The following is an 18,814-nucleotide window of genomic DNA, read 5'->3' as shown; positions in this document are numbered from 1 at the left end:
ATACAAAAACTTATATATTATCTCTATTGTTGGTGGAACTTATTATGGGAACAAACATTAGGAGATGCATTGGCTATAATAGGTTGAGTATGAGTCATATGGTTTACAATATGTAAAAATTGCTTACATTTAATAAGAAATATTAAAGGAGTTAAATAAATGACTTAAAAATAAATTTTAAAAAAAATTCAAGGATCTCTATTATTTTCAAACAAGTAGATACAAAAACTTGTATATTATCTCTGTTGTTGGTGGAACTTACTATTGGAACAAACATTAGTAGATGCATTGGCTATATAATAGGTTGAGTATGAGTCATATGGTTTACAATATGTAAATATTGTTTACATTTAATAAGAAATATTAAAGGATTTAAATAAATGGCTTAAAAAAAAATTTAAAAATTTCAAGGATCTCTATTATTTTCAAACAAGTAGATACAAAAACTTATATGTTATCTCTATTGTTGGTGTAACTTATTATGCGAACAACATTAGTAGATGCATTGGCTATAATAGGTTGAATATGAGTCATAGGATTTACAATATGTAAAAATTGCTTATATTTAGAGTGAATAGGCAATTTAGTCCCTGAGATTGTACCAATTTTGCATATTAGTCTCTAACTTAATATTAAATTCAAAATAGTCCCTATCTTTGCAAAATAGTCATTCCGTTAAATTTTAAAGTAACGCCGTTAGTGAGGTCAATTTTAGTGCCACGTGGACTATCCAATGTGGCACTAAAGGATGACGTGGCATGACACGTGAACGTGCCTCCTAAAAGATGCCACGTCATTTGATGATAACAAAACGAGTAAATAGGCAATTTAGTCCCTGACTTTATACCCGTGTTGCATATTAGTCCCTAACTTAATGAAAAATTAAAAATAGTCCCTATCTTTTGCATAAGTGTTGCAAAATAGTCCCTAACTTAAAAGATGCCGGAAATCGTGCTTAAAGTGTCCATGCATTGCAAAGGTTGTGCCTAGCACGATTTCTGGCGGCGCAGATTCCTCCTTGGATTCCTTGTCATCTTTTGATTCCTCTGGTTTTTTCTCTTCTTCTTTCTTTTCTTCTTCATTTGCTTTTTTTTCCTTCACTTTGTTTTCCTATGGTTTTTTCTCTTCCTATTCAAAACACACACAAAAAAAATCAGAACCCGGAATGATATATTGATGGTAATTGAAGAAAAAAAAGAGGAAAAGATGGTTATGCAAACCTCGCTCATTGGTGTTGACGACTACAGAGATAAGGTTGTTGCTGTGGATTTTTTGTTCTTTTTATTTGTGCAAGTGTGTGTGAGTTTTTTTTCGTATATATGGCTCAATTGGTTCAAAACCATCAAATTTGAAGAAGCCACTCATTCTATCATCATCAAATGATGTGACACTAAAATTGACCTCACTAACAATATTACTTTAAAATTTAACGAAAGGACTATTTTGCAATACTTATGCAAAAGATAGGGACTATTTTGAATTTTTCATTAAGTTAGGGACTAATATGCAACAGGGGTACAAAGTCAGGGATTAAATTGTCTATTTACTCGTTTTGTTATCATCAAATGACGTGACATCTTTTAAGAGGCACGTCCACGTGTCATGCCATGTCATCCTTTAGTGCCACGTTGGATAGTTCACGTGACACTAAAATTGACCTCATTAACGGCGTTACTTTAAAATTTAACGGAATGACTATTTTGCAACATTTTTGCAAAGACAGGGACTATTTTGAATTTAATATTAAGTTAGGGACTAATATGCAAAATGGGTACAATCTCAGGTACTAAATTGCCTATTCACTCCTTACATTTAATAAGAAATACTAACATTGTTAAATAAATGACTTAAAAGAAATTTTTTAAAATTTTAAAGATTAAGATTATATTTGACAAAACTAATTAAAAGCTGAAAAATTAATTATAAATTGAAAAATGACTTATTAAATTATAAGTGTCAGTAAAATTAACTGTTGAAATAAAAAAAATATAAAATAACAAAAAGTAATAAAATCACAATCTATTTAAAAAAAAATTTAAAAATAAATACATATATTGAGAATAAAAATGAAAAAAAATATAAAAATTACAAACTAATATTTTAAAAATATTACTTCAAATAAAATTTTAAAAAACATTAGAAATTATTAAAAATGCATATTTATTAAATATTCAAATAAATTTGTTAACTAATAAAAAATTAAAAATTAACTAAAATATCTTATTAAATTGAATAAGTTTTTTTTAAAAAAATTAAATCAAATATAAGTCAAGAGGAGCAAAAATTCAACATTATATATATCCAACAAGCCAACATTTGTCTGCTTTAATGTCCAGGATCACGTTCTCAGAGATCTGTCTTGGAAAGACGAAACCATTTGCAGTTGCACAGGGCCATCGATTGGGCCGCAAATGGTAAAAGAGAAGAAAAAGTCATCACTGTTGTTTCCTGACTTCGTGTATCTTTTCGATGTATCCCGTGTCCTATTAAATTACTTTGCCCGGCTGAAGCAGAATACAGGATTGTGGCCCAGTGTTCATAATTTCTTTTATCATATTTATCTTTTTACTTATTTATTTTTTTAACATGTAAATTTAATTATGATATCTTGAATAAATAAAATTTAAAAATAATATTGACTTTTAGAAATTAATAATATGGAATAAAAATGTGTTAAAAGTTATTACTATTGTTACAAAATCATGCTACTAAAAATTCTTAAAAAAAAATACTCGCTTTTAAACTCTGCAAGCCATATATAAGAGGAGAAGAAAAAAAAAATGAAATTAAAAATGTTGTTTTTTGTATTAAAAGAGTGAAAATATTCTTTTAAAATGGTAGGACCTATGCTGTTTCATATTTATTTTCGTTCATTTTTTTTATCTTCGTCCTTATCTCATTCTATTTTTCTTCGATAAAATATCTTGAATTTCTAATCTTTTTTCTTATCTCATACTATTTTTCTTCAATTAAATATTTTTAATTTCTAATCTCTCTCCTTATCTGATTATATTTTTCTTTATTAATTAAATATCTTTAATTTCTATTTTTGACCTTTTTTCCTTCAAATTTTGTATTTCCATTCATCCTATTCATTCTACCGAATGAACCCTAAGTGGAGGAGACTAAGTAACGAATTTCTATTACATAAACTACAGGTTTAAACTCTCGTTTTTCAGGGCGTAGTAAATGTATTCTATAATTACTCTTCAAGTTTGATTTTTTTTTTTGTCTTAAAATGAAAAATTATTATATAATCTTTTATTTTTTTACAATAATTAGATAATATGTGATACATAGAGGTTGGGATGATAAAATGAACTCACCCTAGGGTATCCACAAAAATATCATCAAGTGAAAGAATAACTATTGGCTTATTGTGGCTAGGGATGAGATGGGTATTTTACCCGCAATTTTTTGTGGGAAATGAGTATGGGTGTGAGTATTATAATATCCAACCTTCCTCACCTCACATATATATGTCATATATATTAAATATTAACGTAATTAAAATATATATGTTACTTAAGTATATAATTTATATTATACATATAATCTTCTATAAAAAAAATTATATTTTTCTGATTTTATGACTAATAATAACAATCTAACATAGAGTAGTAAATTTGTTTCACGTTATATTTAAGAATATTAAACTATTATTTACTTTTATGTATAAATTTATGAATTTTTTTGACAAATTCTTTTAAGATTGACTTTCAATTATAAATCAATATTTTGTGTTGTTTGGTGCTCTAAATTAGTAGTGTAGATTTGTATATATTTAATGACATCTTTTCAATTTACTTGTATTATTTTTTCTAATTAGTATTTATTTATTAATTTTATACATAATTAAAGTGTGGGTATGGGTGTATAGGTACCCAATGCGTACAGGATGAGAATTAATGTAGCTACCCGTGTGAGTATGAGACCAAGTATGTGTATTCTTTTTTTAAAATGTTGTTATGGGAACATGTATTATAAAACCCTAATTACTATCTCCACATAAGGGTGGGTATACAAACCTAGATATGTGAACCAACCCATTAGACTTGTGGACCTTATAGGTAATGAGCTTTTTTTTTTAAATTCGCATAGGAATATTGGGTTTTTGAGTTTGACCCGTTAAGCCCACGAACCTAGCAGGCTTTATTTGCGGACTATCCACTTAACTTGTCTAAGTCCAATGTGTAAGTATTATTAATTTGTTATGTTAAGATTTTGATCTTTAATTTAGGTTGTTATTGTTAATTTGTTATGTTTAAAATGTTGGTATATTTTAGTTGATAATTGTTTTTCACACCTTATTTTGTGAGCAATTATCCTAGCTCTTCTTAAGAATTTTTGTACACAATTGTCGTTTTTGTTAATAAATTGTATAAACTGGTTTTAGAAACTTAAAAAGATACTTTTTGATGTTTTTGTGTAAATTTGTATGTTAACGAGCAAATTTTGATCATCAAAGAATTAAGAGATGTTGATTGACATGATCTTCCACAACAAGATGTGCTTTCGCTACAATGAAACATGACTCTTGATAAGCTAAAACTGGCAGAGGTTTGTCTCAACAAGCTTGAACTTTGCCATAGCGAATCTACAAAGTTGAAGACCTTGAAATTTAAGAGAAACTCGCCCCAAGGAGTCATATGTTGTCCCCAGTGAACAAGGTTCATAACCATCAAGATCAAGGGCATAAGTCCTTAGTGTATAAATGTAATTTTGTTGGAACAAAACTTCTTTGAGGCACAAAAAAATAATTTAATATCAACTCTATTTAAAGAGCATGTAACATCCTTTGTATATACCTTTGGTTCATTTGTGAATTTTACAAATAGAATCTTGAACTCTCTCTCTCTCTCTCTCCCTCTCTCTCTTTTGTCCCTTCCCTCTTTTTTTTCTTCGTTGTTACTATCTCGAGGCTCTATTTGGATCCTTCATGATCCAAATGAGCTAAATTTCAATGCCAAATGATTGAAGTAGAATTCAAGTATGTAATTCTCTGTTTTCTGATCAATTCTCATAGTTAATGTGATCCTATTTTAATTCTATACTTATATGCATGTTAGGAGTGATCAACCTAACTTTTAGGGATTTGAATTGTCCCGAAACAAGTTCAAATCCTAGATTTGAATTGAAATTGTGAAAGGCTTTGATGTCAAGAATGGATCAAATACTTGCTTTTATAGCGAATCATTGATCAAGCTCTGAGTTTTTAGATCTAAATCACCTAAGGAATTAGGGATTTGGCTTAGAACTCAAGGATTAATCACTAAGGAAAAGATTAGTCATTGTAATTTGAATTTTTGTTGCATTGAACTAGGAGATTGATTAAGAATGAGTTTCATATGAAGAATTCTATGGATTACATCTTAGCAACACTTTTCTATGTTTGATTTCATTTTCACTCAAAAAATTGTGTTTGAAAACCAAAAACAATTTAGTTTTGCCATAGCGAATTAACACCTCACTAATGCAAAACCTTCTTTAAAAAAAAAAAAAACTAAAACTCAGCCCATTCACCACAACAAAATGATAACTTGTTGCAACATATGTGTATAAGAATTACTTGCAGCGAGGGAGGGTGGCTCACTTGGGCGAGAGAGGGGTGAGGGAGAACAATGAAGTGCAAAGCTTGGCAAGCTTGATGTGGAAGAGGAATACACGGCTAAGGAAGTTGTTCCAGGTGGCCACCTTGTCCCTACTGGAGAATGATGAAGTGCTGACGATGAAATTAGAATGTTGGTTGTGGCAATGCAACACTATTAGAATTCACACATTACGGTGGTAACACCTTTAACAATCTCCAATTTTGGATTTGTTTTGGTCTCTTTATTTGGGTTTGTTATGATGTTTGATGGTAGTGACACCATGTTATTAGGAAGAGGCTTCCATATTTGCATATTTGTTTATGTAATTTGTGGTGGTTTTTAACGTCCACAAATTATGTTTTAATTTTTGCATTATTTTTTTTGTTTTCTTCTATAATTTGTGGAGGGTTTTTAACCCCCATAAACTGCATTTTAATATATAACATAAAAAATGTCATGTAGGTTCGAATGAGTTCAAGCCTAACTCTGGGGCAAAAAATAACACATTATAATTTTAAGAGGACAGAAAATTGCATAAAATCTGAACTTTGGCATATTTACAGGGACAAAAAATATATCTTAGCCTAAAAGGAATATCAAATTATAATTCTATTATTGTCAAACGAGTAGATACAATAACTTATATATTACCTTTGTTGTTGGTGAAACTTATTATGGGAACAAACATTAGTAGATGTATTGACTATAATAGTTTGAGTCTCAGTCGTATGGTTTACAATATGTAAAAATTGCTTACATTTACCAAGAAATATTAACAAAGTTAAATAAATAGATCAAAAGAAAATTTTTAGGGATTCACTAATTTAGCTTTGAGTATCTAGGTTTAAATCACAAAGGAATTAAGTTTAGTCATTGTAGTTTGGATCTTGGTTGCATTGAATTAGGAGATTGATTGGGAACGAGTTTCATGTAAAGAATTCTATGGTTTTGATATTAGCAATACTTTTCTCTGTTTGAATCCATTTTCGCTTTAGAATCTTCTTTCAAAACTAAAACAATTTAGTTTCGCCATAAAAAACTAATGACTCGTTATAGTGAAACCTTTCTTTCCCAAAATCTAAAACTTAACACATTTGTCATAGCAAATTGATAACTCGTTGCAACAAATGTGTATAAAAACTGTTTGATAATTTCCTTTATGTTACACATACTCTTTGTGGATGCGATAACTCAATACATAGTGTTTCTTTTTATAATTAAACTTGGTTCACTTGCCTATTATGTATGAAGCACAACAATATTCAGTTTGATTTGATGGTAGAAAACATGATGACAGTGAGTGTAAAATCATGGTGAGTTCACCACAAAAACTATTTGTTGTTTTCCAAATATCATGGTGATTTTAATTCACTAGCATTCCAAACACACATTGTGGTTGATAAATTGCATTTTTAGGAACCTTTTTGTAAAAATTATTTCTTATTTCTATAGACTAACATGACAATGCTATAATTTTTTAGGAACCTAATAGGGATGAAAATTCTACTCAAATCCTATGGTACTCAAAAAATATTTGTAATAAGTAGGATAAATACCTTGCATAAAATGGGAATGGGGATGTTGTGATGAGTTACCTGTTAAAGTTATTGGGTACTTTAGTACCCCCATACTTGCACATAATATATATATATATATATATATATATATATATATATATATATATATATAGACGACTTACAATGGGCTAAGAGTTTGTCTGCAATATAGTTGGCTAAGCTCAGTGTAACCTGAGGGTAATATAGTGGGTTTAGTTGTTATTTCACAGGTTGATAATATACAGGACTTAGTCGCCAATAAGTGATGAATAAAACTAGACCTTGGCTAGCATGTGTAATGAATTACAGTGGGCTAAACCCATTGTAATACAATTGGTTTTTTTATAGTTGACCAAACCTACTATATTACAATTGGTTTAGCCATTGGTAATGTGTTTTCTGCACAATAAAAACTCATTGTAATATAGTGGGTTTAACCTTTAGTAATCATGTTTTTTTTAAATTAATTTTTTTATGATTTTTTCAAAACCTATAAAAAAAATGCCTATCTAAACATAATATAAAAACAATACCTATTTAAAGATACAATTAATCCATGCCAATATTTCATATAAGTACTTCACAATAGAATATAGTTGTCATAATACAAATCCATATAAGTACTTGCTACTAAGTCATATAAAAAAACCACTAAAGTGCTTCTATGAAGTATAAAGTATAAAAAAAACACATAAGTATGGTACTAAGTCATAATACAAAAAATCGTATATATAAGTGTCATGTCTCTAATGACTAGGTGTGATGGTATTTGTCATCATGATCAAAGTATTCCTCATTGTCTAGATCGCAATGATGATGAGATTGAAGACACTGGCTGAGGTCACTCACATATGCTTTAAGTTCCCTAATGCTGTTGAGCATCTCTTCTTGTGTCTTTTGATGTTGTTCTTGTTGCTCTTTCATTTGTTGTTCAATTCTTTCATTTGCTAGTGAGATTTGCTCAGCCACTCACTTTGGAGCTATGGTTTTAGATGACCTACAAGATGCTCGTTTCACTTGTGTTACTGTTTCCACACTAAGCCTATAATGGGAGGACATGTTTCCAACCCCATAAAGACGTCCCCAAGGCCTCCAGCAACATCATCCCACAATTTACCTCTTGATGCAGGTTTAATTGCCTGCATCCCACCACTAGAGCATTCCTGTAATTTCTTTCGAAAGTCTCCCTAAATAAATACACTAAGCCTATAATGGGAGGACATGTTTCCAACCCCATAAAGACATCCCCAAGGCCTCCAGCAACATCATCCCACAATTTACCTCTTGATGCAGGTTTAATTGCCTACATCCCACCACTAGAGCATTCCTGTAATTTCTTTCGAAAGTCTCCCTAAATAAATGAAAAAAAATCAGTCACTGTTAATTTTTTACTAAAAAATTAGATAATTTATATTGCATGTTAACTTACATAGGTTTTTGCTCTGATCTCTTATCCACCCAAGTATTGTCCTTTTTCCTAGTGTGTGTCTCCTTGAACACCTTCACAATGTGGGGAGGTTTGCCAAACCTATGCGACTTTAAAATATTTAGATATATAAGTATGTCATATAAAAATCATAAAAACACACTTATTACACTACTAAAATGCATCAACACATATACACACACAAAATGCACCAAATTGAATGGTTCAACACACTTAAAAGTTATTAATACAAATAACAAAGTAATTAAATGGTTAGTACACTTAAAGAGTTATTAATACACCCACTTACTACACTAGTTTAGCACACAAAATGCACCAAATTTAATGGTTCAACACACTTAATGCACCAAATATATAAGTATGCTTTCATGAACAAGGTAATTTCAATATTCAACACATTTGGTAAATAACAAAGTAACTAATTAGTTGGTTGGTTGTTGCAAGGTTTTACATATCAATATATGCTTTCATGAACCTATTGCTGACAACACTGAAAATTATGACCAAGTACTACTTAGAAGACTATGCAAATCATTTATCATGAACCTATTTGATGGAAGCTTGCTTGTGGGGCTTCTATGAAGGCTGGATCTTTGAGCTTCAATGAGGTCCTTTAATGGTGGTTTTCCATCATGGAGATGCAGCGGAAGACAAAGGAGAAGAGGTGAGAGGAGGCGCCATCCACTAGGGAATAAGCCATGGAAGAAGGAGCTTCACCACCAAGATGAGCCTTGGATAAAAAGCTTGGAAGGATGCTTCAATGGAGGAAAAGAAAGAGGGAGAGAAAGAGAGAGGGGGGAGCACGAAATTGAAGGAATAAAAGAGGGAGAGAAGTGGAACTTTGAAGTATGTCTCACAAGACTCTCATTCATCAAAGTTACAACAAGTGTTACACATGCTTCTATTTATAGACTAGGTAGCTTCCTTGAGAAGCTTTCTTGAGAAAACTTCCTTGAGAAGCTTCTTTGAGAAAACTTCCTTGGGAAGCTAGAGCTTAGCTACACACACCCCTCTCATAACTAAGCTCACCTCCTTGAGAAGTTTCCTTGAGAAGATTCCTAAAGAAGCTGGAGCTTAGCTACACACACCTTTCTAATAGCTAAACTCACCTCCTTGAGATGAGAAACTAGAGCTTAGCTACAAACCCCCTATAATACCCCCATGAAAAAATACATGAAAATACAAAAAAGTCTCTACCATAAAGACTACTCAAAATGCCTCGAAATACAAGGCTAAAACCCTATACTACTTGAATGACCAAAATACAAGGCCCAAATGAAGAAAAAACTTATTCTAATATTTACAAAGATAAGCGGGCTCATACTTAGTTCATGGGCTCGAAATCTACCCTAAGGCTTATGAGAACCCTAGGGTCTTCCCTTGGATCTCTAGCCCAATCTACTTGGAGTCTTTTATCTAATGCCCTTGCGGGGTAGGATTGCATCATTCCCTCCCCCTTGGAAAGGATTTGACCTCAAATCCTGAGGTTCTTCATACTCTGGCCTCCTCCCCTCAACACCTGTAAAAAGAACAAAAACATATGTATTAGTGGTATTTGGTATGTTGAAGTAAGGTAAGGTCTGAAAATCCATTTCCTGGGCATCTTCCGAAGGAACATGGTTCCTCACCAACTCAATGTGTGGTGCTACAAGTATAGAAAAATATGGGACAAACCTTTTGTAAAAGTTTGTTAAGTCATGGAAGCCCCAAATTTTTCTTATACTTGGTGGAGTGGGCCACTCAGGAATGACCTTTATTCTCTTAGGATTCATGGGAACCCCTTGATCACTATTTGAAAAATTAAGAAAAGTAACGCAATAAAACATACCTTTTTCTGTATTTTCATATTGATTATTCCTACCAAAAAGTATGACAAACCTAAGGTGTCCCATATGAGTACCTAAGTTTGTATTGAAACTAAAAATAAGAACAAACCTACCTAATGGGTCCCTATGTACACACACCATGAAGATGTTAGGTGCACGAGTGATTTTACAAAAGAGGGTTGCACCACTCAAAAAATTCATCATAACACCTATTTTAGGGACTTGGTGCCTAATAATACCTATTTTGGGCACCAACAAAGCACAAGTATTTAAGCTCTTGCGAACCAAACCCTCATCCAACAACTTCTTTACTTGAGGAATAAACTCAAGCCCAAGAGGTGTGGCAATGCTAGCAAGTGTCTTTTTACAAAAGAGAAAATGTGGAGGTTGTCTACGAGGGAAATTTTCTTTAATGTTTGTCTTTATTGTAAAATGAGTTTCCTTCTTAGCTAACCTCTGGGAGGAGACACTTACCTCCTTACACTTCTCTTTAACCACTAATGGTTGTCCTTCTTCTTGGGGGTAGATTTCTTCACTAGATTCTTCCCCTTTTGCTTCTTCACTTTCACTAGAGGAAGGTGAAGTAGTAGCCTTATCTTGGCTACTATAAATGTCTTGGCCCCTCATAATCATGGTTTTTGTGATGGGGCATTGAGATGTAATATGTCCTCTTCCAAGACATTTAAAGCATTTCAAGGAGCTAGTCTTCTCTTGCATACTAGCCTTAGGGGCTTGCTTTTCTATTGTCTTCCCCTTATCATCTTTGGGCTTCACCCCTAATATGCCTTGACCTTGGTCTTTCTTTGGATAAGAGTGAGAGCCATAAGATTTTGACGTAGACTTCTTTTTAAGTTGTTGCTCTACCCTTATTTCCCAAACTAAGTTAGCCTCTACATTGTCCTTCCCATGGAAGTATGGGAGGTTAATGTTAGCCTCTTGAGGGTTTCTTTTTGGGCTTAGAAGGTGTCACCCCTAAGATGCCTTGACCTTGGTCTTTCTTTGGATAAGAGTGAGAGCCATAAGATTTTGACGTAGACTTCTTTTTAAGTTGTTGCTCTACCCTTATTTCCCAAACTAAGTTAGCCTCTACATTGTCCTTCCCATGGAAGTATGGGAGGTTAATGTTAGCCTCTTGAGGGTTTCTTTCCTTTTCTCTTCTATGGGAGTGGGGTCTAAGATGTGACCTATGCCTTCCTTCGTAATAGTCACGAAGTTCTTCACTTAGGCTCTTGCAAGAGTTATGACTACTATAGAAGGCATCTTTTTCTCTTTTCATTTCTTTCATTATTTTTATTCTTTCTTCCTCTCTTATTTTATTTCTTTCATCTTGACTTATTTCTTCCACTCTTTTTTTTCCTTTTTCTTTTCTCTCTTGTTTTTCTTTCCATAACTTGAGGGAACTCAACTCATCTAAGATTCTAGATAAAGGGTCTTTATGACTAGTACCCTCACCATTAACACTAGATGAATGATGACTCATGTTGATTCCTAAGTTGAGGTTCTTTCTTGTTGGAGGTTTGAAAACAAAAGTTAAAAGAAACTATGGCTGAAACTAGCCAAAATAAACACTAAAAGAGGTGTGAAAGATAAGGTAAAAAACTAATTGGTAAAAGGCAAGCTATCTAGGCGGTTTGACAATGGAAGGTAAAGGAAATAAGTTATGAAAGTAAGCAAGAAATGTGAACTAGGCGAATCCTAAGAGTGTTTGGATGACCACATTTAAGGTTCCCAACAAAACACTCACAATCCTAAGGGAAAATTTCCTAAAATTATTTCACACAAATGGAAGTAGGGTGACCTATTGGAGGCTCCCAACTTACTTCCAATGAAAGGCCTTTTTGTTACAAAATTTGAAAGCAATGAATGTAAGTAAATTGCAAATTAAAAAATTACAAAACGTCCTCAATTTTGGTGGTTTTTCTCTCTTTGGTGATTCACTCAATTTGGAATGCTTCTTAGTCCAATAGCTCTTAAGGTGGTTGGCCCCTTTCTTCTTGACTCAAATTTTTCAAGGGATGACACCAATCCTCCTTCCAATTCCCTATATGGCAACCCACAAACAAGGAAACAAAGAGACAAGAAATAACCAAAGACAAAAAAAAATGAAATGAAAGCTAAACCAATGGATTTTTAACAAGACAATTTTTCAAGGATTATTCAACAATTAAAGCAATGAAAAGGACATAGAAGCAAGCTAGGACTTCAAAGAGAAACTTAGAATGGCTCTAGAGTAGAGTAAAAAAAACTATAAAAAAAAGACTCAACAAACCTCTAGCTTTGGCACTTGTTTTCACAGTAATTTTCAATTGAAATTTAGGAACTAAGATTGGTATAACATAGGCACCGATTATAGAATAAATTTTGAGCCAAAACAACAAGCACATTCCCTTTCACTTTTTTTTTCCTGGATATTGATTTTTATGCCAACTTGTGTGATTTATAGTATTTTTTCCTTTTATCCAAATCACTTGGTTCTTTTTTATAACTTTTTTCCAGATGTCTATCAAATTCAGTAAACATTTCAGCTCAAAATTCGAAGTAACCAATTCTCAGTAATTTTTACAAGTTTGTACGTTCAAGCTGCCAGCACCAACGATCTTTTTTAAGCATGGTATATTGATTGCCTTGGGCTTACTTTCAACCTTCCTATGTATGTTGAACTCACTAGGATTGTTTACCTTAGTTTTAGGAGTTCAATATTCACTTAGGATCAACATTTCAGCCAGCAATTCAATTACCAAAACTCAAATTCACCATAGACACAATCATAAGGAAACCTAAAAGTTCAAGAAAAGGTTCACAATCAAAGACTCTCTAAGAATTTTGCATGAACATGTTAAGGACTAATCAACATGAAAGATTTGACTCATATCAAATAATAGGCTAAGAGAATTTCATACACTCATGAACAAATGAGTTAGACAAAGAAACAAGAAAGAAAAAAAAATCAGCACAACATAAGAAATCTTATGTGACAAGTTTCATGACTAGACATGACTTCTATGACAAAACTACAATAGGTGAACAAGTCACTCTAGATTTTTGAGGTTTTCTTCTACTTTAATATTTTTGTAAGAATTTTATGGTTTAGGTTTCAGCCACAAAAGAATAACAAGACAAAACTCAAAGGAACCTAAACTCAACACAATTCATGGTTCAAGAACAAGAACAAGAAATTTGAACCATGGAAAATCAAATCTAGCTTCTATAGCAAGTTTAATCGGTGGAAACTCTAAAGAATCATGTTAACAAAATTTATCGCAAGACATGTGAGGAGATACATGGAGAAAAAAATGAAGAAACAACAATGGAAGAGAAGGTAAAGCAAAAAATTAATGGAGGTTTAAGGAGCACCTACATGAAGCTCTTGTGCTCTGATTACCACTTGATGGAAGCTTGCTTGTGGGGCTTCTATGGAGGCTGGATCTTTGAGCTTCAATAAGGTCCTTTAATGGTGGTTTTCCACCATGGAGATGCAGCGGGAGACAAAGGAGAAGAGGTGAGAGGAGGCGTCATCCACTAGGGAATAAGCCATGGAAGAAGGAGCTTCACCACCAAGATGAGCCTTGGATAAGAAGCTTGGAAGGATGCTTCAATGGAGGAAAAGAAAGAGGGAGAGAAAGAGAGAGGGGGGAGCACGAAATTGAAGGAATAAAAGAGGGAGAGAAGTGGAACTTTGAAGTATGTCTCACAAGACTCTCATTCATCAAAGTTACAATAAGTGTTACACATGCTTCTATTTATAGACTAGGTAGCTTCCTTGAGAAGCTTTCTTGAGAAAACTTCCTTGAGAAGCTTCTTTGAGAAAACTTCCTTGGGAAGCTAGAGCTTAGCTACACACACCCCTCTCATAACTAAGCTCACCTCCTTGAGAAGCTTCCTTAAGAAGATTCCTAAAGAAGCTAAAGCTTAGCTACACACACCTTTCTAATAGCTAAGTTCACCTCCTTGAGATGAGAAGCTAGAGCTTAGCTACACACCCCCTATAATAGCTAAGCTCACCCCCATGACAAAAAACATGAAAATACAAAAAAAAAGTCCTTACTACAAAGACTACTCAAAATGCCCCGAAATACAAGGCTAAAACCCTATACTACTAGAATGGCCAAAATACAAGGCCCAAACGAAGGAAAAACGTATTCTAATATTTACAAAGAAGAGTGGATCCAACCTTGACCCATGGGCTCAAAAATCTACCCTAAGGTTCATGAGAACCCTAGGGCCTTCTTTAGAGCTTAGCTACACACACCTTTCTAATAGCTAAGCTCACCTCCTTGAGATGAGAAGCTAGAGCTTAGCTACAAACCCCCTATAATAGCTAAGCTCACCCCCATGAAAAAAATACATGAAAATACAAAAAAGTCCCTACTACAAAGACTACTCAAAATGCCTCGAAATACAAGGCCCAAATGAAGAAAAAACTTATTCTAATATTTACAAAGATAAGCGGGCTCATACTTAGCCCATGGACTCGAAATCTACCCTAAGGCTCATAAGAACCCTAGGGTCTTCCCTTGGATCTCTGGCCCAATCTACTTGGAGTGTTTTATCCAATGCCCTTGCGGGGTAGGATTGCATCACTATTGCTACCAACACACGATATGCACTAATTTTATGGGTTCATATTCATACCAATAAAAATTAAAAAAGCATTTACACCAATGTAAAACATACCAAATGCAATATCCAATCAAGGGTTGAGATAGATCCCCTTATGTGCATAGATCCCCCTTGTTTAGATGAATAATTCTTCCTGGCTTGGATGGAGAACTTCTAAAAAACCATAGAATCCCAATGTCCTAAGGTCATTCCATATTGTCTCACCTATTCATTGAGGACGAATCTGATCACCTTACACCTCTAAAAGCATTTGAGATAGATGCTTTAATCCTTTAGATTTGAAATTTGCCTTAACTTGATATTCATCTTCAGGTTTCCAAGCAACAAGTTTCTGAAATATAAAAAAACATAAATCAAAGTGTATTAATTATATATGTATATATTAATCACTATAGAAGAATTTACCATGAACATCTCAAACATTTTATCAACTTTTTTGTTGGGATTTCTTTCCAAAAAATATAAGCAACCCTAAACTATGACTTTATGACAAATGTGATGGTTGATGAAGCCACTCTACCTGGACAAAACCTACACAAACATAAAACCATACAAATCATAAACTAAAAGTATAACAAACCACTAACATGATCATTAAACTAGGTCAATTAGTGCATGGCTTACCTTTTCCGCCTCATTCTTTATATCATCATAATCATGGCTATATCATGTGGCACACAATTAGAATGGTGTGATGGTTGACCTTGTGACTCTATACAAGTAGAACTAATACCTAGTGTAGGGATCATTACAAAGGCACCAAATTGTGCAACAGACTCTAAAGGAGTAGAGGTTGACATTGTTACACCCTATTGTAAAGAAGGAATATGTTGCTCTCTACCATGAGAGGGTATATTATACTACATAGTAAGATGTACATCCTGTTGAGATGTAATAGGATGTGTTGCTTTGAAGGATGCCTTTATTACTTGTTGGGCAACCTTAGTAACTTTATGCCCTAGAACAAACTTCTTCTTCTTCCTTAGTGGCATCTTGGTTGGGCAAACTCCTTCATTATGATTCATTGGTTCCATTTGCATACTTGAAAAATATGAGTATGTGACAACAATTAATTTAAACATGTGCTTTGTAAATTAAAACTAGTAGTAAATGAACCTAATAAAAATCCACAAAAAAATAATTATAACAGAATAAATGTTACAACCCATACTTTGGAATCATATGTTTTGTAAAATAAAACCAATAGAGGTAATAACAAAATACACCATAAGATAAGAAAGCCTAATCAAATTATAGGTTTCTAAGAAGGCACAATAGACTTTAAACAACTTCGTTAGAAAAGTCATCATTAACATCCACATCATGCTCACCAAGTTCCAAGTCATTATTTTCTCCCATTGGATCTTCATCATGTCAACATCATCATCATAATTAGGGATGGGATCAACTTGTTCATAATCCTTTGTTTCATCACATAAGTCATTCAAAACATCAATTTCTATCATTTCTTCTACATGTGACATTAAATCATTTTGAAGAGGTTGTTCCTCATCAAATTCAAGATGACCCCAAGGTTTTTTTTTTATTGCTACACACTAACCATAGTTTCTTGTCACCATTTCTTGATAAGAAACATAGTATGTTTGTCTAGCTTTTTATGGAATGATGAATGGATCAAAAGGATCATATCACCTACTTATCTTAATTTGCACATTATTGTATTGTGGATGAACCTTTGTGCCTCTATTTCTTTTTGGATCAAACCATTGATAATAAAGTAGAGGTACTTTCTAAGGCAAACCATGATATTCCAATTCAAAAAAAAAAATCAATGAATCCATAGAGATCAAATTCTTCTCCATCGATATCTCCCTTGACATACACACTATTATTAATGGTTTTTTTTTTTACCCACACTCCATGCTTGCACGAGGAATTTGTATCCATTGACAAAGTACTCATGCCAACTTGCATCAACTTTGTATCATTCACCCCATTTGCTTGATCACAAACCTTCACATTGTATTTCCTCAACAACCTTATCACACATACATCATTTAATGAATTTAATTTTTATATAGTTAAGGGACTTACCCATTCCTCAAACCATTTTAAAATTCATCATGTATATGAGAAGGAGCTTCTTCTTCAATGATCTAGTTATATTGCAAAAATACAATGTACATATGTATATATGCATTTAAGTGATTAGTAAATAAAATTTAATTAATTAGTATATATACATATACAAACAATTACTTACTCTAGATATGGCTTAACCTCATTGCAGTTGATAAGATCATGTACATAAGCAGATTCAAATCCCTTATTTGTCAACCAATAAACATCATGTTGATCACTGGGGCATCCAAGTTGGTTGAAGATTGATAATGTTGATTGGACACTATCATTCATTCCATGACCTTCATTTCTATTATTTCTTGGTGCTAGTGACAAATTTCTAAAATGGTGGGAGCAGAAATATGTTGTTTTGTGTTGTAAGTACGCGCTACTAATTGAACCTTCTACTCTTGCCTTTTTTATCAGTCTTTTCTTAAAGTCTCCCATGATTCTACAAAATTTAGAATTAGGTAGCTAATATATATATATATATATATATATATATATATATATATATATATATATATATATATATCTCTGTGTGTGTGTGTGTGTATTACCTTTCAAATGGATACATTCAACGGTATTGTATCGATTCACCAAGTCTTGCTTCATATGGTAGGTTAATTGGAAGATGTTCCATCGAATAAAAAAATCTTGGTGCAAAGATCATTTCTAGTTTACAAAGAACGATTGGGGTGTTTTGCTCTAACCTAAGAAAATCATCTAATCGTAATGTATTGCTACATAAATCATTGAAAAACTACGATAGCTTTGTAAGTGATTTCCACACATGATCAGACAATGAACTAAATGCAAGAGGAAGTAAACATTCTATAAATACATGAAAATCATGAGTTTTCATTCCATGCATCATCCTAGTATCAAAATTTGCACATATAGCCAAGTTTGAAGCATATCCATCAGGCATCTTAAGTTCCTTAATTCATTGGCGAACTAATTTTGCTTCTCTAGAGGTTAAGCAAAAAATTTCCTTAGGTTTAGCCATCTTTCCATTGTTTAGTGGAACCATTACCAAGTCACCACGCTGGTAAATGACACCCATATCCATTCTTGCTCTTTCATCATCCTTATTTTCCTTTTTTACATTCATGACTTTATTAAAAACACATTTTCAAAACAATGCTTCTCAATATGCATGATATCTAAGTTGTGCCTTAGTAGATTATCTTTCTAATAAGGAAGCTCCCAAAAAAATGCATAGTCTAGTCTAATATGCTTAACTCCATACTTAGAAAATTTACAAACTCTACACCATTGGAAAGTTGTGAATGACTTTATTAAGAACACATTCTCAACACAATGCTTCTCAATGTGCATGACATCCAAGTTGTGCCTTAGTAGATTATCTTTCTAATAAGGAAGCTCCCAAAAAAATACTTCATCTAGTCTAATTGTGCTTAACTCCATACTTTGAAAATTTACAAACTCTAAACCATTGGAAAGTTGCAAATGGATTCTCATATTTGTTTCCCAGTAAACATATGAGGCAATTCATCCTTCTCTAACGTTTTTTTTGTAAATCCCTTTTAACTTCTTCTAAACACACACTTAGAAGGCAAGAATTGACAATGACAATCAAACTAGGAGTTTTTTCTACCACAATCCAAGTAAAACAATTTAATATCATTCATACAAATTGGACATGCCATTTTACTTTGGGTACACCAC

Source organism: Glycine max, chromosome 3 (genome assembly GCF_000004515.6).
Source record: "Glycine max cultivar Williams 82 chromosome 3, Glycine_max_v4.0, whole genome shotgun sequence".
Taxonomy (NCBI): Eukaryota; Viridiplantae; Streptophyta; class Magnoliopsida; order Fabales; family Fabaceae; genus Glycine; species Glycine max.
The sequence above is the reverse complement of the archived record's forward strand: the minus strand, read 5'-3'. Positions refer to the sequence as shown.